The 13,542-nt window shown below is 44.6% G+C and overlaps 1 non-coding gene across 1 annotated transcript; it reads right to left on the bottom strand.

Annotated features, from left to right (window-relative positions):
• Positions 1–7,888: 7,888 nt before the first annotated feature.
• On the bottom strand, positions 7,889–7,960 carry trnat-cgu (transfer RNA threonine (anticodon CGU)). Its single transcript has one exon. It is a non-coding gene; the product is annotated as a tRNA-Thr (tRNA).
• Between the last annotated feature and the right edge of the window lie 5,582 nt (positions 7,961–13,542).

Below are 13,542 nucleotides of genomic sequence, written 5' to 3' on the forward strand. Positions count from 1 at the left end.
TGTAATTGTGTTCTCTGTTGTGTAAAGATATTTCCTGCTGTGTAATATGTTCTCTGTTGTGTTACTGTATTCGCTGTTGTGTGAAGATGTTCTCTGTTATTGTGTAAAATGGTTCCCTGTTGGGTAAAGATCTTCTCAGTTGTGTTAATATGATCCGTCTTGTGTAAAAGTGTTGCGGGTTGTTTAAATATGTTCCCTGCTCTGTAATGTAGAGCTGAGTCTGCACTAATGGAATTGCTACAGTATCTTCCAGTCTGATACTGTATGAGGGCTGGAATGTGATTCAAAGCACAGTCTATACAAATTAAATTGCTATTGTATCTTTTAGTTTCACAATCCGGGGGAGTTTTAAACTGAAATCTCAGTTTGTATCTCAGGTTATGCTATCTTTCAGATTCTCTCAATCTGATATCACACTTGAGATTTAGACTTAAGAAAGGATGTACTGGCATTGGAGGAGTTCAAAAGCGATTCACTCAGCTGATTCCTGAGATGGAGGGGTTGACTTATGAAGAACGGCGAAACAGGTTATTCATTCGTGTTTAGAAGAATGAGGGGTGAACTTTTTGAAACGTACAAGATTCTGAGGGGGCTTAACAGGGTGAAGAAGGGTCTCTGACCTGAAACATTAACTCTGCTTCTCTCTTCACAGATGCTGCCAGACCTGCTGAGTATTTCCAGCATTTCTTGTTTTTATTAACAGGGTAGATGTTGAGAAGATGTTTCCACTAGTGGGGGAATCTCAAACTAGGCGACATAGTTACAGAATATGTTGACACTCATTTAAAACTGAGATGCAAAGGAATTTCTTCTCTCAGAGGGTAGTGAATGTCTGGAATTCTCTATCCCAGACAGTATTGGAGGCTAAATCACTGAAAGTATTTAAAGAGGATGTAAATAGATTTTTGAAATATTGGAGAGTTGAGGTCCATGAAGAGCTGGCATGAAAGAGGAGTTGAGGTCTGGGGCAGATCAGCCATGATCATACTGAATGGCAGGGCAGGCTTGAGGGGCCGAATGGCCTACTCCTGCTCCTATTTCTTCTGTTCTTATGTTATGTTATATCTAATGTATATGTCAGGATGCACTATGGGAATTAATACTAAAACTTATAAACTCATAATGTGTGTAAATATTGGGCTGATATTTAACTTGAATCTCAGAGTACATTATTGTAGTTAATTCTGTAAGTTTGAAAAGGCAACTCTGTTCCATAATGAAAACAAGAAATGCTGGAAATAATCAGCAGGTCAGTCAGCATCTGTACAGAGAGAAGCAAAGTTAACGTTTCAGGTCAGTGACCTTTCAGATGCTGCCAGACCTTTTGAAAGTCCATGTACACCACATCAACAGCATTGCCCTCATCATCCCTCTCTGTTACCTCATCAAAAAACTACAGCAGGACAGTTAAACATGATTTTCCCTTAAGATATCCATGCTGGCTTTCTTGAATTAACCCACATTTGTCCATGGGATTATTAATTTTGTCCCGAATTATTCTTTCGAGAAATTTTCCCACCTCCAAAATTGAACTGACTAGGGAGTGAAATGAGGTGAGTTACTCTAACAGAGAGCCAGCACGGGTTCGACAGGCTGAATGGCCTCCTTTTGTGCTGTAGCCATTCTATGATTGTATGATTCTAGCAACAACTGTTGGTGGAGAGGCAGTGATGCAGGAATGGGTTGACAGAAAGGGGAAAGTCTGTGCTGATGTGTGTTCGGGTTTGTGAATAAAGGTGATTTGGAAGCTGTGTTCCAAATTGAAGTGTTTACTGGAAGGAAGAAGTTGATGTAAATAAAGAGTAAAACGTGTTGAGATGAAGCGTGGTGTGATCGTGGGCAGCAGTAAATATAGTGCTGGTGAATTATTTGTGTTAATAAACTTCCACTGCACCCTCTGCTGCAGGCTGCTGTTTATATCCAGCTGTGTATTAGTGCTGTGTGTTAACGAGATAAATGTTTGTTTCAACGCTGTTTATAAAGCAATAGCATTGCACTCAAACAGTCCCAGACATAGCAACACACGTACAAAAGCAAAATACTGCAGATGCTGGAAATCTGAAACATAAACAGAAAATGCTTGAAATAATCAGCAGGCCTGGCAGCATCTGTGGAGAGAGAACAACGTTAATGTGAGCTAAGGAAACAGACCTGAACTGTTAACTGTTTCTCTCTGCACAGATGCTGCCAGACCAACTGAGCATTTCCAGCATTTTCTGTTTTTATTACAGCAACACAGGCGTTGGGAGGCTCAGCCTGGCTACACAATGTTACAAGGACGCTGAGTAACACCATCGACAACGGGACAGAGAGAAAAACACACAGAAAACCAAGAATAGACTGTGAGGAAGCAAAAGTGAGGGACAGAGAGAGAGGCAACGAGACTTAGATGGAGAAACAAGGCATTTGTATGATTATGTTCTCCCTGTTATCTAAAGGTATTTCCTGTTGTGTAAATATGTTTTCTGTTGTGTAAAGATGTACCCTGTTGTTGTGTAAAGGTTTTCCCTGTTATTGTTTTATTTTCTGTTACTGACCGTCTCCTCACTGTGACCATTTGTCCTGGTTTTATTGTGGCCAACATCACCATCTGGTGGTGGAGAGGAGGCTCTGCAGGAACGGGTTGACAAAGTGGGAGAAACTCGGATGGTCCGTGTTTGCAGCTTGTGTTCGTGTGAGCAAAAGTGATTTGTTACTGATTGATGTGTTCACCAGAAGGAAGAAGCTGATTGCAATCGAGTGCCTTTGGAAGCATCTTGTTATTGTGGGTAAATACTTGATGTTTTGAAAGTGAACTGTTTGTATTATTACCAAACATAAATAGCAGAGAATGGTTTCGATCCATCAACCTCTGGGTTATGGGCCCAGCACACTTCCACTGCACCACTCTGCTAACTACTGTTTCTAATTTCAGTTGCCCGTTAGTGAAATATGTTCATTCCCCAATGTTTTTAGAAAAATAGGATTGGAGTCGGATTTCTCAAGAATCCCGGACTCAGCAACACACGTGCTGACGGACTCACCCTCACTGCACAATGACACAAGGACACTGAGTAACAGCACTGACAATGAGGCAGGCAGAGAAAGACACACAGAAAACCAGGAAGATATTATCAGGACTCAGAAATGAACAGACAGAGAAAGTTACTGAGCAAACCAGCAAGAGACAGCGAGATAAAAGCAAAATACTGCGGATGCTGGAAATCTGAAATAAAAGCAAGAAATGCTGGAACCACTCAGCAGGTCTGGCAGCATCTGTGGAAATAGAAGCAGAGTTAACGTTTCGGGTCAGTGACCCTTCATCAAGGAGGCGAGGACAAATGGTATGGGAAGCAACAACTAATTTTTAGTAAAAAATGGGTGTAGGAATTGCTTCCATTAATGTGCGTAGCATTAAATCTACTACGCGATGTGTTTCAACCTTGGATTACCTTGCCAAGGTCAAAGCTGACCTACTGTTTCTGCAGTAGTGTGGAATACCACACCTCAGCACCTACAGGCAGTGGTCGCGATGGTGGTCCCACGGGCCATCGATCTGGTCGGGGGGTAATGACTGCCGTTCCTCCGGCCTGGGTATTCTGCTGCGGGGAGGTAACTTCACCATCTCCGAAGTTAAGGAGGTGGTGGGCGGCCGCATCCTCGTAGTAGACGTGATGTACAACAACGCTCCGCTCCGGTTGATCAACGTGTACGCACCGGTACAACGCAGCGAGCGGCTGACCGTCTTCCAGCAGCTCCCACTGCTGCTGGCGACGTCCAGGCCGGTCATCCTAGGCGGTGACTTCAACTGCATCATCTGGAGATCTAAAATGGACCAGGGCGGGAGGGACACGATGTTCAAACCTCTGGACAAGGGCGGGAAAAATGTACCCAACGTCGCCCTCATCCTGATGACCACCTTCGTGTGCAGCTGCACCAAGCTGTATGTGGAGCCCCAGTACACAAACACCAAGTGTCACTATGTGCTGAGGTGTTGCGAAGGATGGGTCTGGTCACATTACCGCGGATCGCTTCATCCAGTTGGACCATACCGTACCAGCTATCCTTCGTGGGGAAGTTTCTGCGGGAAAACACCTTTGACCACCAATCCATCAGAAAGTGGTCTGCACGGAATGTCCTCAAGGCCCTACGGGAAAAGGAGATGGTGGATCCGGTCGGATGGTTCCCCTAGCAGACTGCCAAAGTCATTTGGCAGAATGCCTCATCACCAGAACTTTCAAACAAGCACCAAGATGTAGCTTGGCTGGTGGTAAGAAGAGCCCTTCCTGTCAGATCCTTCCTGCATGCCCAAAGTCTCGCCCCCTCCACACGCGGCCCTCGAGGTGGCTGCGGTGGGGAAGAGACAGTTGCCCACCTCCTTCTGGAATGTGTCTTTGCAAAGCAGGTGTGGAAAGAGATGCAGTGGTTTTTGTCGAGGTTCATCCCAAGCAGCTCTGCAACACAGGAGTCTGTGCTCTATGGGCTGTTCCCAGGGATGCACACCGAGATAAACATTAACTGCTGCTGGAGGACCATCAATTTGGTGATAGACACTCTTTGGTCTGCCCTAAACTTGCTGGTCTTCCAGCGCAAAGAGTTGTCCACGACCGGGTTTTGCAGACTGGCACATTCCAAGGTCCAGGACTACGTGCTGTGGGACGCACTAAAGCTTGGGGTAGCCACTGCAAAGGCTCAATGGGGAAATACCACTGTGTAAGGTCCCCCCGCCATAGTGAACTGGGCAGTTGGACCCATTGGAAACCCCTCGTGTTGTATACACCAGATATGGGTTTGCTGAAAAATGTCCATGTCAGGTAAAATGGAGTGGAAGGGTTGTGAGGCAACTCACTCCTGTATTGAAGAAAACTGATTTCCTTTGCACTTTTTGGAATGTCAACTTGGTGCTGTTTTGAACTGTTGTATAATGCATTTTTTACAGATTTATATGAAGAAAGCATATTTTTAGGAATAAAATCCTGGGGATTCATATGCATAGTTCTTTGACGGTGGCAGGCCACATTGAGAAAGTAGTTAGCAAAGCATATGGGATCTTGGGCTTCATAAATAGAGGTACTGAGTACAAAAGTAGGGAAGTTATGCTGAACCTGTATAAATCTCTAGTTGGGCCACAACCAGAGAATTGCATCCAGTTCTAGTCAACACACGTTTGGAGGGATGTGAGTGTCCTTGAGAGGGTGGAGAAGATTTATCAGAATGGTTCCAGACATGAGGGAATTTAGCTGTAAGGTTAGGTTGGAGAAGCTGGGGTTGTTCTCCTTGGAGCAAAGGAGATTGAGGGGAGATTTGATAGACATGTACAAGATTATAATAAATATGACAGGTTTAGATAACTTACAGGGCTATGGGGATAGAGCGGGGGAATGGGACTGAATGGATTGATTTACATGGGCTTGATGGGCAACATGACTTCCTGTACTGTAGTGACTCCAGGACTCAATGACTCTCTCTCCTTCTCTCTCTCTCTCTCTCTCTCTCTCTCTGTCTATCGCTTTACCTCTCTCTGCCTCTCTCTCTCTATCTGTCTTTAGCTGGTCCTCTAACTTTCTATCGCACTCTCTCTCTCTTTTTTTTCACTCTCTCTCTCTCCATTACACACATATTTGTCAATCACATGTCAAAGAAGGAAGCGTAATGTAGGAATGTCTGCACCCTTGAAAATGTTTCCAGCAGAATAGTTAAATGTTTAAAGTTTCTGTAGGGAGTTTGACCTGAGATGGTGAGACACAAGGATGTGAGGTTATTAAAGTCTTCACCAAATGTAATAGGGAATAATTTTCTTCACTGGTGAACCCAAAGGGACAAATATGGCACAAGAATGAGAAACGTCAGAGGACTGAGAAACATCCAATGGTTCTTCACATATACAAGTCAGCAGACCCACAGAAATACAGTAGGTTGAGAGTTCAGATCCAGTGATAGACTGGACAAATATCGAGCCAGTGCTTTTTTCTTTATAAACCTGACATCTGTCCACTTGGCTATTGCACCTCGTCTCGATGTATCTGATAATACTGATACTATTTGTATTCCACAGTTGCTTTGAAATCACAGGCAATATAAATGGATTGGGAATGTCAATGGTCAGGAACCATTAATGGATTGGGAAAGTCAATGGACAGGAAAATATCAGTGGATTGGGAAATTCTATAGACTGAGTTATATCAATGGATTGGGACAGTTCAGTACATTGTGAAACATCAATGGATTAGGAAACAGAAATTAAAGGGACAGATGGAGTTCAACCTGGAAAATTGTGAAGTGATTCATTTTGGAAGGTCGAATTTGAATGCAGAATACAGGCTTAAAGACAGGATGCTTGGTAGTGTGGAGGAACAGAGGGATCTTGGGGTCCATGTCCATAGATCGCTCAAAGTTGCCACCCAAGTTGATAGGGTTGTTAAGAAGGCGTATGGTGTGTTGGCTTTCATTAACAGGGGGATTGAGTTTAAGAGCCGCGAGGTTATGCTGCAGCTCTATAAAGCCCTGGTTAGACCACACTTGGAATATTGTGTTCAGTTCTGGTCGCCTCATTATAGGAAGGATGTGGAAGCTTTAGAGAGGGTGCAGAGGAGATTTACCAGGATGCTGCCTGGACTGGAGGGTATGTTTTACGAAGAAAGATTGAGGGTGCTGGGGCTTTTCTCATTGGAACGAAGAAGGATGAGAGGTGACTTGATAGAGGGGTACAAGATAATGAGAGGCATAGATAGAGTGGATAGCCAGAGACTTTTTCCCAGGGCAGAAAGGGCTATCACCAGGGGACATAATTTTAAGGTGATGGAGGAAGGTTTCGGGGAGATGTCAGAGGTAGGTTCTTTACACAGAGAGTGGTGGGTGCGTGGAATGCACTGCCAGCGGTGGTAGTAGAAGCAGATACATTAGGGACATTTAAGCGACTCTTGGATAGGTACATGGATGATAGTAGAATGAAGGGTATGTAGGTAGTTTGATCTTAGAGCAGGTTAAAGGTTCGGCACAACATCGTGGGCCGACGGGCCTGTACTGTGCTGTACTGTTCTGTGTTCTATGTTCCAGATGAAAGGATTGCATTAATCAATGGATTAGAATGTGGAGGGGCAGGAGAAAATGATGCCATTTTAAGTAGGGGGCCGGGGGTGAGTAGAAACAGACCAGGGCTATTTTACTCTCTATCTCACTCCTTTCTTCTATCTGGCTCATTATCACATCCTCTCTCAGAGCGGTGGGAATCACTGGAACCCACACTTCCTGCTCAGATTGTTTGGTTCCGGGAAAATACAACGTCCACATCAGATTGACAGGAAGGATAAATGTGATTCAGAGCCAATCATATTCCTTTTGGTGATGTGTGCTCAGCTTTGTTATCTCAGCAAAGGCAGCAGGAAATGCAAATCCTGAAGAGTTTTGATAGAGTGAAGAAGGAGAAAGTGTTGCCAGTGACAGAAGGGTCAGTAACCAGAGGAAACACATTTAAAGTAATTGACAAAAGAATTCGAACTGTGATGAGGAAGTTGTTTTTTCTGCAGTGTGTTGTTCTGGTCTGGAATGCAATCCTGAAAGGTCAGTGGAAGCAGATTCAATGCAAACTCTGAATGGAATTGGATATATACCTGACATGGAAAATCTAACAGGGCAATGGGGGAAAGGACAGGAGTGCGGGATGTGGGAATAATAGAATAGCTCTGTTAAATATCAAGCAAATGCACAGTAATAAGGTTCAGTGCTTGGACCTCAGTTATTTTCACTCAATCAATGGCAGAAAAGGCTCGAGGAACCATGTGGCTCCTCCTCATGTTCTTCCCAGTGTCCAGGATAAAGTGAAACATCACACTGATTTCCAGATGGCCGAAACAAATGCAAATGACATCCTTTGTGGAAACATCACATTTAAAGTGAGAAACTAATCATAAGGCACAGACGGGGATTGAACCCGTGATTGTCAGTTTACGAGACTGACGCCTTACCACTTGGCCACCATGCCTTTTCTTCATGAATACCTGAGGCTCCAGAGGAGGATTTGTGATTCTTTTTCAATTTGGTTGAAACAGCATCGAGAAACATGCACAGAAATAAAGAGGGATTGTGGAATGGGGAACAGATCAGCCTCATTTACATCATCAGCATCATGAAATCTTCATTCAGACGTTCCATTCCCATCCTCAGCTTTTCTCACATCTGTACAATAATATAAGAGTGGACATTGGGTTGTTACTGGGCAGATTATATAAATAGACTATGTGCATCATCACAGGAAGTGATGTAATATAATCTGTACGGCACCTCATGGAGAGTTGTCGATGAAACCTTCAATGCAAGGTGTGTAGAGTAAACTCAGGTTATTTTAACCGTCAGATTCTTATAAATTCTGTACTAAGCCTTGACAGATATCAGAATATTATATGGGGGCCACAGTAAACCAAAGTGAAGATGGAGAAATCTTTGCCTGCACCTTTGAAAAGGTCACTGGACTGAACCAAGCCGAGGAGTGGCCGAGATGGTTCCAGAGGTTTGCAAGGTATCGTACTGCATCGGGTCTCGTGCAGAAGCCAGACATGGAGCAGGTCAGTACACTATTGTCTGCAATGGAGGGAGTGTGCAGGCAACATCCTCATGAAGAACAGAAGGCTACATGTGAAGAAGTTATTAAGGCACTCAAGACCTATTTTAATTGAGGAAAAAAATGTCATCGTGGAGCCAAAGTCAAAACGCTGCATTTGCTGACAACGCAACCACCAGGTGACGCTGTACTAGCACATGCGCAAATGCAGCCTCTTCCACTGAAACGTCACTGTCTGTGACATTCAGGCAGCTGCCAGGATTAAAGATGGAGCTACTCAATTTATCACAGAAAACAACTTCGACCCAAAAATCCCCTCAAAGGTTGCCATCACCGTCTCCGTCCCACCCCAACAGTCCCCCGCTACCTGTTGCGCATTCGCCAGTTATATAGTACCAAGTCATCTTAATTCACCGAAAGTGAATTACTTTTGGAGCAGTGACTGTCGTTTCATAAGCAAATATGGCACATATCGACACAATGGACATGTTTTGGTTGATACTCGGAGAACGTTGCGCTATTTGAAGTCTCATTAGAAGGACAGCACCTCTGACAGTGCTGCACACCCTCTGTAATTCAGTGAGGTTTCATAGAGTCATAGAGTTATACAGCACAGAAACAGGCCCTTCGGCCATCATGCCCGTGCCGGCCATCAAGTACCTATCTATTCTAATTCCATTTTCCAGCACGTGGCCGTAGCCTTGTATTCTGTGGCGTTTTGAGTGCTCATCTAGATACTTCTTAAATGTTGTGAGGGTTCCTGCCTCTACCACTCCTTCAGGCAATGTGTTCCAGATTCCAACCACCCTCGAGGTGAAACATTTTTTCCTCAAATCCCCTCTAAACAGTGCCATCCCATTCTCCGGACGATCATTCCCCGCTTCCCCCCATCCCACTCTCTGACTGCTCACTCCCCGCTTCCCCCACCACCACCCCCATCCTGCTCTCTGGCCGCTCACACTCCAGGCCATGGGCTCTGCCACTTCCCTCCTCTCGGCCACTCGCTCCAACATTGCCCCATCACCTCTCGAGGCTCGCCTTGCTTTATCGGGTGGTGCGGTGAAGAATGATCGAATGTTGGAGCGAGAGGCCGAGAGGAGGGAAACAGCATGGCTTAGAGCTAGTGTCTGGAGGGACGTGGGGGGGAAGCGGGGCTTGAGTGGACGGAGAGAGGGCAGTGCGGGGGTGGGGGGGGTAGCAAGTGGCCGGAGGGTGGGGGAGCGGGGTAGCGAGGAGAGGGCAGTGAGCGGCCTGGAGTGAGTGGCTGAGAGGGGGGAGAGAGTTTTCCCGCGCATGCGCCACTTCGTCCTGGAAGACGTAGGCTGAGCATGCGCAGCATCTCAGAGCGCAGGAGACTGTTTGTGCATGTGCGAGCTTGGAGCGCTCTGATGACGTCGGCTGGCTGCTGCATTGTCAGGAATCACTTTGAATTTAATAAGCGTACAAAACAGAAAGGGGAGAGTATTCATTCATTTATCAATGACTTGTACAATCTCACGGAGGATTGTGAATACCGCAACTTAAGAGAAGAGCTGAATGGAGACAGGATTATGTTCGGGGTATTCGACAACACCCTTTCAGATCATCTGCAGTCCAGGGCTGATCTCACATTAACGAAAGAGTTTCAATTGAGCAGACAAACAGAGGTTAGAAAGTTTAACCAATCCGTTGTTCGAGGGGACAGGGAGAGTCTGATCTCGAGAGTTGCAGACTCAATTGAATTTGTTCAGAAAACAAAAGGAAAAATTAGTGGTAAAAGACAAGAAAGACGGGAAGAGCATCTAGTGGTAGCTGCAACCAATTGCAGTAGGTGTGGCTGAGAGAGACACAAGTGGGAAAACTGCCTCGCCAAAGAAGCTGAGTGTTTTTCCTGCAGAAAGATGGGACACTTTCAGTCAGTGTGTGGCAGTAAAATACCAGCACTGAATATAATTAAAGGGAAATCCCCAGACAGCAAAAACATTAATGAAGTACAGGATATCCAGTGTGGAAATACATTTTTTAGGTGAAATCCAGGAAACAAAGTGAGAGTTGCTGGACGACAGAAATTCTGAAATATTTTAAGATAGAGGTAGATAGATTCTTGATAAACAAGGGGGTGAAAAGTTATCGGGGGCAGGTGGGAATGTGGAGTTGAGGTTGCAATCAGATCAGCCATGATCTTTTTGAATGGTGGAGCAGGATCGAGGGGCCGAGTGGTCTACTCCTGCGCCTAATTGGTATGTTTGTATGTAAGAAAACATGTTCCAGATACAATGAGAACTATCATTTGTTTGGAAATGGATTTGAACCCCCTTTTATCAAAAGGTTATAGAGCTTTAATTTTTCTACAATTAACAGGCAAATCCTTGTGGAGTTGAGATTGACAGAAACAATGGGCTGGATTCTATAGAGCCCTCGACGTCGAGATCTGTGGTGGGGGTGGGGTGGTAGCCGCTTGAAGATGGCCCCGGATGAGACCCGCCACGGACCTCAACGCCGGCAGGGCCTGGCTCGATATTGCAGGCGACGACGAGGCCTTGTGGGGGACCTCCACCGCTCGGCAACGGGACCACAAACCTGCATTAATTATTATCCCATCACTTCCTGATATCCAGCTGCGATCTTCAGCCCAGTGGCCAGCACTGCCGTGCCTTCGGAGCCCCATCCGGGCAAATGAGGTGCAACACTGGTGGGGAGGTGGGGAGAAGGTAAGTTTCTCAGCGTGGGGGAGGGGGGCGGAGTCAAATTAATGTCATGGGTGTCGGGGATGGTGGGAAGGGTTACAGTTTACAGATTGTGCAGTTTTGGGTGGAAGGTCAGATGGTAAAGGTAGGTTTTGGGAGGGAAGGGAAAATAATTAATTTAATTGTTATTGGGGGGATGGGAGAGAGGCAAAAGCAATGTATTTATTTTATTTCATTTAATCTTCCTTTAAATATTTTCCAGTAGGACTAACAGCCCTTTAAAAATGGCTGACACTCCAGTACAGTCCGAAGGCAGTGCTGCACTATCAGAAATGCTGTTTCTCAGGTGAAACAGAAAACTGAGGATCCCTCTGCCCTCTCAGGTGGATGTTAAAGGTACCATGGCACTATTTCAGAGAATAGAAGGGGAATTATTTCTGGGATGCTGGTCATTGTTTAACCCTGAATCAACATCACTTAAAAACAGATTATCTCGTTTTTATCACATTGTTGTTTCTGGGAGCTTGCTGTGTGCACATTGGCCACCATGTTTCCCACATGACTACAGTGACTACACTTGGAAAGTCCTTCATTGGCTATAAAAGGCTTTGCAATGTCCTGTGGTCGTGAAATGCAAGTCTTGCTTTTTCCATTGTTATCAGTGTCATTGTGATCAAAAGATAGGATTCGTGAACACAAAGTTTAAATCAATTTTGATTAAAATAATGTAAAAGCATCGATATTCTTGCACTGTACTTAATAATCTCCATCTTCCTATCCTTACAGAGTGCAATGTCGTCGACCCTGAAATTGATTCCAGAATCTCATAGAATCTTAGACTCAAAGAAAGTTTAAGGCACAGAAAGAGGCCACTTGGCCCTCAGACAATTTCAGCCCAGTTCTGAAGAAAGGGCACAGACCACAAACGTTAACTCTGTTTCTCTCTCCACAGGTGCTGCCAGGCCTGCTGAGTATTTCCAGCATTTTCTGTTTTTATTTCAGATTTCCAGCATCTGCAGTATTTTGCTTCTGTGTTAACTTGAAGGTTAAAACTGAACCACCTGTTTACAATTCACACTGGGGTCTCCCATGAAATGATTCTGTATAATATTGATATAATGAATACAGATTCCGACACAGAGCTTCCTGTGGGGAATTGGGGATATGAAAACCAGCAGACTCTGCAGGAATTTCCACTGGGAGCACAAATTCACAAAATATACCTTTTATATATCGATTCATTTTAATTGTCCTTCTGGAAAATTATTTTGCAACAATTTAAACATCAACCCACAGCTCCATGACTGGGTCAATTATGAGGTCATCCTCTGACAGGTCATGTGACAGCTGGAGCCACAAGACATCAGAACCAGATTTGTGACTGGATTAAAACCCGGAATCCTGTCCCAATGGCTTTTCAAATAAAGCTGTTGCTGTTTGAAAACACAGCAGTTAAACGTTCTGCCTGACCATGAGGGGAGCCAGGGAGAAATTTACAAAACTAAATCCTTTTACAAAATAGTTCAAAAATCATTAATATAGAAATCATGTGAGGATTTATATGCAGTAGAGAAACAAGCAGATACAGAAAGTACAGAGGAGAGCTGAAAAAGGAAATGAGATCAGCAAGAGAATGTATGAGAAAAGATTAGCAGGTCACATAACTGGGAACACTGAAGTCTTTTACCAACATATGGACAGTCAATGAAAGGGCGGGTCAATTAGAGATCCTGTGGAGGCAGAGGGTGTGGCTGAGGCACTAATTAAGTATCACAAAATAAGCGGATGCTGCAAATGTCACAGTAAAGGAGGAGGAAGTGAAGAAATTGGACAGGATGAAAATAGATAAAGAGGAGACAATTACAAGGTTGGCAGCACTCACAGTAGAAAAGTCACCCAGTTTGAATGGGCTGCATCCTGGGTTGCTGAGGGAAGTAAGGGTGGAAATATCAGAGACTCGAACCACAATCTTTCAATCCTCCTTGAATATGGGAATGATGCCAGAGGACTGGAGGATGCAGGTAAGCTTGGGTAGTTCGATCTTAGTTTAATTTGACCATTTTTATCATGTATCCATTGTTATAACTAACAAGGTCAAGAAAGCCATTTTATAATTAACACATGACCAAAGGAGCCATTTTGTGTTCAATACTAATGTGCCATGTAGAGGACACTATTTGTGCTTAAACATTAGCACAACACGGGAAGAAACGGTTACCGATTCTAAGCTCTCACTCAATTGGTGCAGAGTATGAGCACCAGGGGTTACTTCTGACAGTTGAAGAGATCATCGCATCTCATTGGATAGCTACCACCCACTCCAAGCTGGGCAGCCCCCAA

This window comes from Heterodontus francisci, unplaced genomic scaffold (assembly GCF_036365525.1).
Source record: "Heterodontus francisci isolate sHetFra1 unplaced genomic scaffold, sHetFra1.hap1 HAP1_SCAFFOLD_51_1, whole genome shotgun sequence".
NCBI classification, from domain to species: domain Eukaryota; kingdom Metazoa; phylum Chordata; class Chondrichthyes; order Heterodontiformes; family Heterodontidae; genus Heterodontus; species Heterodontus francisci.